The sequence below is a fragment of the Saccopteryx bilineata genome, chromosome 8 (assembly GCF_036850765.1).
Source record: "Saccopteryx bilineata isolate mSacBil1 chromosome 8, mSacBil1_pri_phased_curated, whole genome shotgun sequence".
Lineage (NCBI taxonomy): Eukaryota > Metazoa > Chordata > Mammalia > Chiroptera > Emballonuridae > Saccopteryx > Saccopteryx bilineata.
In genome coordinates this window covers 21,069,960-21,077,727 of record NC_089497.1, presented here as the reverse complement: position 1 = coordinate 21,077,727, position 7,768 = coordinate 21,069,960, and the positions used below count along the sequence as shown (strand labels likewise).

At 38.3% G+C, this 7,768-nt stretch overlaps 1 non-coding gene across 1 annotated transcript; it reads right to left on the bottom strand.

The window, feature by feature from the left end:
* Nucleotides 1-1,278: 1,278 nt before the first annotated feature.
* TRNAP-GGG (transfer RNA proline (anticodon GGG)) lies at nt 1,279-1,354 on the bottom strand. Its single transcript has one exon. It is a non-coding gene; the product is annotated as a tRNA-Pro (tRNA).
* Nucleotides 1,355-7,768: the final 6,414 nt, after the last annotated feature.

The following is a 7,768-nucleotide window of genomic DNA, read 5'->3' as shown; positions in this document are numbered from 1 at the left end:
TTTTTAATATTATTTCATGTATTTAATTCTTAAATAAGAACAATAAAAGAGGTACACAAAACTAGATTATGTTATAAGAAAGAGTTTTAAAATATTAAATAATACCTGACAAAAAACAATAAAACTGTTATTTAAGATATTTCTGTGCTGCTTTTTTAAAATTTAATTTATTGTGTTTACATAGATTCTAGTGTGGCCCCGAATGCATCCCCCCTCCCCTTATTCCTCTCAAAATCTCCCTTGCCCCCCTTCCCATCGTGCCCTCCCCCCTTCCCTTCAGGTTTATCCCATCCTATCATCCCCTTTCCCTCTGTCCTCTTTTCTTCCAAGGCATGTTATTTGTGAGACAATTCCTTTTTGGTGAATAGGTCAGGGAATAGCCAACACAGCTACCAAAAATACAAAGTCGTTTTAGGGACATTGGACCTGACTACTGTTGGGTCCAAGTTCGGAGGCAAGGGACAGAAGGCTGTGAGAGGCTGGGAGCTGAAAGAAGTCGGGTGGAGCTGTCGGCAGACAGGACATGCTTTATTGGGCGGCAGGGACAACAGCTTTACGGCAGCAGCAACAGCAGCAGCCTGATGCAGTGCATGGGTGTTTTATAGGAAAATCACACAAAAGTACCACCAAACCGTGATTACAGAGAGGTTACTAAGTGGAGGTCACAAATGATGGGTGTTTATGCATACTGTCCCTGACTGTTTCCCTTAGTCATGCACGCTGGATCTGATGTAGTGGGTCTGTCCACAGTGACTCCATCTTGTGCAAGCTGTTCACCAATTCTGGGGAGACCAGCTTCCCCACACTGCACAGTAGTGTGGACTGAAATCAGATGAGTATAACTTGTCAACTTATCTTAGAATTATCATATAGAGTGTTGATAAGTACGAGGCACCTTTTTTTTTTTTTTTTTTTTACATTGTTTCAATCACAATTAATTGTCAGATGGAAGGATTTTAAATTATTATATTGGCTTTATTCAATTTTTTTTTTTTTTTGTATTTTTCTGAAGCTGGAAACGGGGAGAGACAGTCAGACAGACTCCCGCATGCGCCCAACCGGGATCCACCCGGCACGCCCACCAGGGGCGATGCTCTGCCCCTCTGGGGCATTGCTCTGCCGCGACCAGAGCCACTCTAGCGCCTGGAGCAGAGGCCAAGGAGCCATCCCCAGCGCCCAGGCCATCTTTGCTCCAATGGAGCCTTGGCTGCGGGAGGGGAAGAGAGAGACAGAGAGGAAGGAGGGGGGGTGGAGAAGCAAATGGGCGCTTCTCCTATGTGCCCTGGCCGGGAATCGAACCCGGGACCCCCGCACCCCAGGCCGACGCTCTACCGCTGAGCCAACCGACCAGGGCCTATTCAATTTTTTTAAAAAAAATTAACTAGTAATAAAAACTAAAGGTTTTAAAATATAAAGTAAGTATAAGAATTTGAATGCTTATTCTATAATGTGCAGATTTTTAGCATATTACATATTATTTCAAACAGAAATAAAACCAGTGCTCATACTATATCATTTATGTTCTTTTAAATTTTTTAAGCTTTTACAACCTGTCACATTACTTATGCAAATATTTTCCTATTTAAACAATTCCTACAGTTGTTTCTTTCTCCTTCATCCATAAGAGGAAAAAGGAAGATAAACATAATGTCTCAATAATATATTACAATATTTTTAAATTATACTATTTTCACTCATTTCCAAAAATATACAAGTAATACATTCCCTAAAATTTATTGGTCTTAAAATAAAATCTTTATGATAAAAATGGCGATTATATCCTATATAAGAAGATAATGTTTTTGATTCACCCAGAAGATAATAAAATAACAACTAAGATGTGTTGAGTGCCTACTACCTGTCAGCTTTTAGTGCTTTACCTGAATTATGGCATTAAATCCTCAAAACAATTCTGTGAAAATGATGCCATGTTGATCTCCATTTCATAAGTGAAGAAATTGAGGCACATAGCATTTAAATCATATATCCAGGGCTCAGCTAAGAATTAAGGAATCCAGAATTTGAATCTAGGAAAAAAGTACCCAAAGCAATGAGCCAAAGTATTAGGCTTAAATGGATATTTCCCCCCTGTTGTATCTGACTCCAGAGGTGGTTGGTTTGACCTACTTGATCCTCATCATTTCACTAGGTCCTTTTGCTGGTTACACTTATCACAGTCTGTGTGGCTATGAGACCATGTTCTATAAACACCAGTGGTGGGAAATGTCTAGAGCCCTGGTGATAATGTTCTTATATTTTGGAATCGTGAAGAAAGAGAGAAATCCTTAGCTTCTTTACTTTTCTCCTTTACTCTCTTTTCAGAAGCATATCTCAAATTTTATTTTTGCCTGATTTTAATTTTGTAAAGGATTCTGTTATAAAAAATACAATAGCAAAAGGTAGGCTCCAAAATAACTGCAGTGACGGAGATGGAGTACAAAAGAAACATCTGAAACAGGATAGCGCTGATCTGTAATAGAATATTCTCATCACATACTTAGCACATTATCTATCCATTAAGAACAATAAAAACAAGTAGAACATTACTATAATGAGCTTCCCAATGACAGCAGTAGCATTTTAAACAACAAAAAAAGAAGCCACGGTTCTTGACTTCTTTCTTCTTCGGTGCATCACAGATAATCTTATCTACATTGTTTTAGACCTTATTAGTACTTCTAGGTATTATACTAAGTTATTAAATTAAGTTATTAAATTATAAACTACTTGAGAAGAAAGAACACATAATTTTGCTGGATATATATATATATATATATATATATTGCAATTTATAAGAGAGTGATTTATGTTTCCAATAATATTTTTTGTGTTTATTTTCAATAATTCCAAACATTCTATTGTTTCCAATAGTTTTATTCAGTTAAAGTATAAAGCTGTTTTAAAACACTGCCATATTCTGACCATTTGTTAAAGCAGAATAACTAAAAATGTGGCCCATAGATGGGCAACATCATCATACCTGGGAACTGGTTAGTAATACAAGGTCTCTTTTCCATTTTATAACTGTAAAGTTTGTATTTTTTGACTCCCTTTCCCAAATAAGCCAGGGAGGTGTAATGTTCTGCATGGAGACAATAGTTGTTGATAATGTATCACATGGTCAATAGTTGTTTCTAAGAGAGTAAATCTTAAAAGGTCTCCTCACAAGAGAAAACTTTGTAACTATGTTGGTGATGAATATTAACTAAACCTCTTGCGGTGATCATTTTGCAATATGTACAAATATCAAATCATTTTGTCAGACACCTAAAACTAATATAATTATACCTTGATTTAGAAAAGATTTTAAAAAGGCAGGAAACACAAGTTCTCAAATCCTCCTTAATGCCTGCTAAATCATAATCTCTGTGAGAGGTCATGGGAACCTATGTTTAACACCCTCTCCAGGTGATCTTTATGTCTTTTAAAGTTAAAAAAAAAAAAAGGACTGTTTCACATCAATAACTGAAAATAATATATAGCTAATGCATATCAAATTTGAAGAATACTCACAATCTGGGAATGAAAACCCAGCATTATTTTGAAAAAAAATAAAATTTTGAAAACTGAAACAATTGATCTATTTAGCAGGATAATATTTACCATTGATAAATATAAGGCCGTTACACTTTAACCATGCATCTAATGCAACAGTAACTGTACACCAAATATTATGTGGGAAAATGCTTTTAAGAAGGATAGTTATTAAGCTATTGTCTCAGTTTCAACACCCACCCCTGTATGCTTCTCTGTAACGCTTGTGTGGGCTAGGGTTCTGCAAACCACGTTTCTGCTTAGCTGGCTTCTTCCTGTTACGCTGTGTGAGTGGATGCTAAAGGGAGGCTGAAAGGCTAGAAAAAAAAAAAAGTGACTTGCTGTTACTTCGTTGCTCCCATTGGCTTTCTTTTCATGTCATTGTCCCTCTAGCTTTGCTACATCACCTGCAAAGTTGGTTTGTTCCCAAATCAGCAGCTGAAACAGTTCGCAGTTTTTTGAATAATTGTAGAAGCAGGTTCTTCTGAAAATCCTCAAAAATACCTATAATAATGGGCTAGTGCCCCCTTCTCAGAAGCTGAAATTCAGCCCGTCAAGATTCCTCTCCTGAGCTAAGAACTAGCACCAGCTCGCAAGCCCCTCATCCAAATTTCTAAGTTTTAACAATTCTACTCTCTTGATTGTATTTCTAGCTCTGTAGGCTATAGTTTCTTCCTGCAATTGTTACTTCCACGATAACTTAGTGTTCTATTTTTGTCTTGCTACCTTTATTAACTTTATGCTTATTAACAATGCATCATATTATCTCTGTGAAAATAACTACTGAGTTTTCTGTCTCCTCACTGGACATTGAACAATACAATACATTGTAGTAAATAGTAACTGCAAAATGGTTAAACAGCAAATCCCTAAGCTGTGTAAATCAGGGACTATATTTAATAGAATTTAAGTTTTTGGCCACTTGGGAAACCAGTTTTAGGTCTAGCCTCAATTTGGAAATTGCTTTCTTTGTTGCATGTAGAAAACAGCCATGTAATAATGTATCATAGATATAAAAAAGAAGCCACTATTTAATATTCTAATATGTAAAAAGGAAATAAGAGAAAAAAACACATTAATTTCATGTTTTTTTCAGGAAACAAAAATGGCTCTGACTACTTGGCTCAGTGGTAGAGCATTGGCCTGGCATGTGGATATCATGGGTTTGATTCCCAGTCAAGGCACACAGAAGAAGCGACCATCTGCTTCTCCACCCCTCCCCCTCTTCCTTCTCTCTCTCTGTATGTCTCTCTTCCTTCCCACAGCCATGGCTTGGTTGGAGCAAGTTGACCCCGGGCACTAAAGATGGCTCCATGGGCACTGAAGATGGCTCCATGGCCTCTCCCTAGAAGCTAAAAATAGCTTGGTTGCCAAGCAACAGAGCAACGGGTCCAAGATGGGCAGGGCATTACCCAGTAGGGGGTTTACTGGGTGTATCCTGCTCTGGGAGCATGTGGGAGTTCGTTTCTCTGCCTCCCCACTTCTCACTTAAGAAAAAAAACAAACTTGAACTAATGTGTTGAAGTTAGAATCAAACCCTTTCAAAATATAAAACCTGTCTAAAGATAACATGGACTTGTGAGGAAGAAGCAAATTTCTCACCATAAGAGGTGCTCTAGTACAGTTTGGAAAACTATTACTTGATACTGTCGCATGAGGACATTCTTTGATTGAAAAGGTCATTGAAGTTTGAATCCCTGAGCTTGCTTGGTCAAGGCACATATGGGAGTTGATGCTCCCTGCTTCTCCTCCCCTTTCATTCTCTCTCTCTATCTTCTCTAAAAAAAGAAAGAAAGAAAGAAAAAGAAAGTAAAGTTCATTGAGTTAGATGAGTTAGCTTATGGCATTGTCTATGATAATGGCATTGGTGGACTGATGTCAGTGTGTAAGGTATTTTCCCCCACCGAGAAGAAAGGAAGAGGGCTCGGAGCCACCAAGTGTGGAATAACAAAAAGGCTTTATTCAGTACAGAGTGCACATCCCACCCGGCAAGGTTCCCTGGCTCCGAGGTAAGATGGAGGCCAGGGAAGTTGCATGGATTAAACCACGTGGGAGATATTTAAAGGGGTCCCTTTAGGGAAGTTGAGCTAGCATGACATGGTGAAATCTCACTGGCTGGTAGATGGTCACTTTTTTCCAAAGGGTTCCTGTAAATAAAGCCTCCTTTGGCGCGCTTGGTTGTGGGCGGTCCTAGCCAAAGTTCGCGGTTCTGAGTTCCCCACGTGACCATCCCCCATTATCCACCGACCTTACATAGTGTACCCATTTTTCCCCATGGTAGAAATGTTCCCTGAAATGTGTAGAACGTACAAAAGAAAGGTAAAGAAGTTCAGTGGACTGAATGTTTATATCCTTACCGAATTCATATAATGAAACCAAATCCCTAAGGTGATGGTATTTGGCGGTTGGTCCTTTGAGAGGTGATGAGGTCAGGAAGATAGCGCCGTCATAAATGGGATTAGTGCCCTTATAAAATGAGCTAGCTCGTCACCATTGCCATGTGAGGACAGAAAAGAAGGCCGCTATCTTTAAACCAGGATGCAGGACTTAACCAGATGCAGAATTTCCCAGCATCTTATCTCAGACTTTCCAGCTCTCATAACAGACAGAAATACATTTCTGTTGTTTATAAGCTCCTCCATCAATGGTGACTTGTTACAGCAGCCCGAATGAACTATAGGGAGTAAAGTAAGGGTTAGAAAAGGGCATTGGAACATCTGATTGACAGCAGCCTGAATAGGTAGTAAGGTATTAGAGCAAGCAATGTATTAGGAAAATGATTGTAAAGAACTTGGGCAAGCCCTGACTGGTAGCTCAGCTGGTAAGAGCTCCTCTAGATCAGTGTACCCCAACCCCTCGGGCCGCGGACCGGTACCGGTCCATGGGCCATTTGGTACCTGTCCACAGAGAAAGAATAAATAACTTACATTATTTTCGTTTTATTTATATTTAAGTCTGAATTTTTTAAAAAATGACCAGATTCCCTCTGTTACATCCATCTAAGACTCACTCTTGACACTTGTCTCGGTCACGTGATACATTTATTATTCGTCCCACCCTAAAGGCCTGTCCGTGAAAATATTTTCTGACATTAAACTGGGCCGTGGCCCAAAAAAAGGTTGGGGACCACTGCTCTAGGTATACCAAAGGTGTGGGTTTGATCTCCAGTCGGAACACATGCAAGAAACAGCCAAGAAATGAATAAATAAGTGGAGCAACAAATGAATTGTTCTCTCTGTTCCTCTCTCCCTCTTTCTAAAATCAATTTTAAAAAATTAAGAAAGAAAGAACTAGGGCAAATAGACTGGAATAAATCTCTCCTATCCCTGGCCACTTTAATCCTGGTAATAAATGAGGTCAAAAACCCCTGCAGCTGGGGTTGTGTCCTTGTCTCAAGTTGCATGGCCCACGTTTGAATACTCTGCTCCAGAACAGCCTGTGCACAGGAAAAATGCTTCTCGGTGAGATGGTTCCTTCGGCAACCTTGTTTTCTTTTAAGTTCGCTGAGATATTTGAATTAAATTTGAAACTTTAGGTTATATTGGAACATGATACAAAATGCTATCGACATTTCTAACAAAAACGTTAGAAAATATTCTACAATATCATCATCAACCATGACAACAGCACAGCTTATTGCAATACGTCCCTTTAAAATTTTGCCCAAACCTAATAAAAAGCAGCAAGAATTCTTAATGTTTTTGAGATATTAGAAACACATGGATGCCAATTTCTATAAACGATGTAAAAAGTACAATCTTACATCAGATTGGCAACCGCGCTGGGATGAATTAGGAAAATCTGCTAAGACATAGTAATTTTGTAACTTTCACAGGTAAATATATTTATATTAGAACGGGTGAATTCATATTTATAGGAGTTGAATTATTATAACTATTATTATTATTGTTTTGCTTTTACCAAGGCAATGCTAAAAGATTATAGTAAAATGAGAAAGAAACAATCATCTCAATTCTTTGTCTACATTACAGTGGTAGTCAACCTGCTCCCTACCGCCCACTAGTGGGCGTTCCAGCTTTCATGGTAGGCGGTAGCAGAGCAACCAAAGTATAAAGAAAAAGATAGATTTAACCATAGTAAGTTGTTTTATAAAGATTTATTCTGCCAAACTTAGCGAAAATCCGACATAAAGTACTTGGTAAGTAATTATTATATGCTTTAACTTGCTGTAACTCTGCTTTATAAATTTTATAAAGTAAAGTTACTTCCCTAC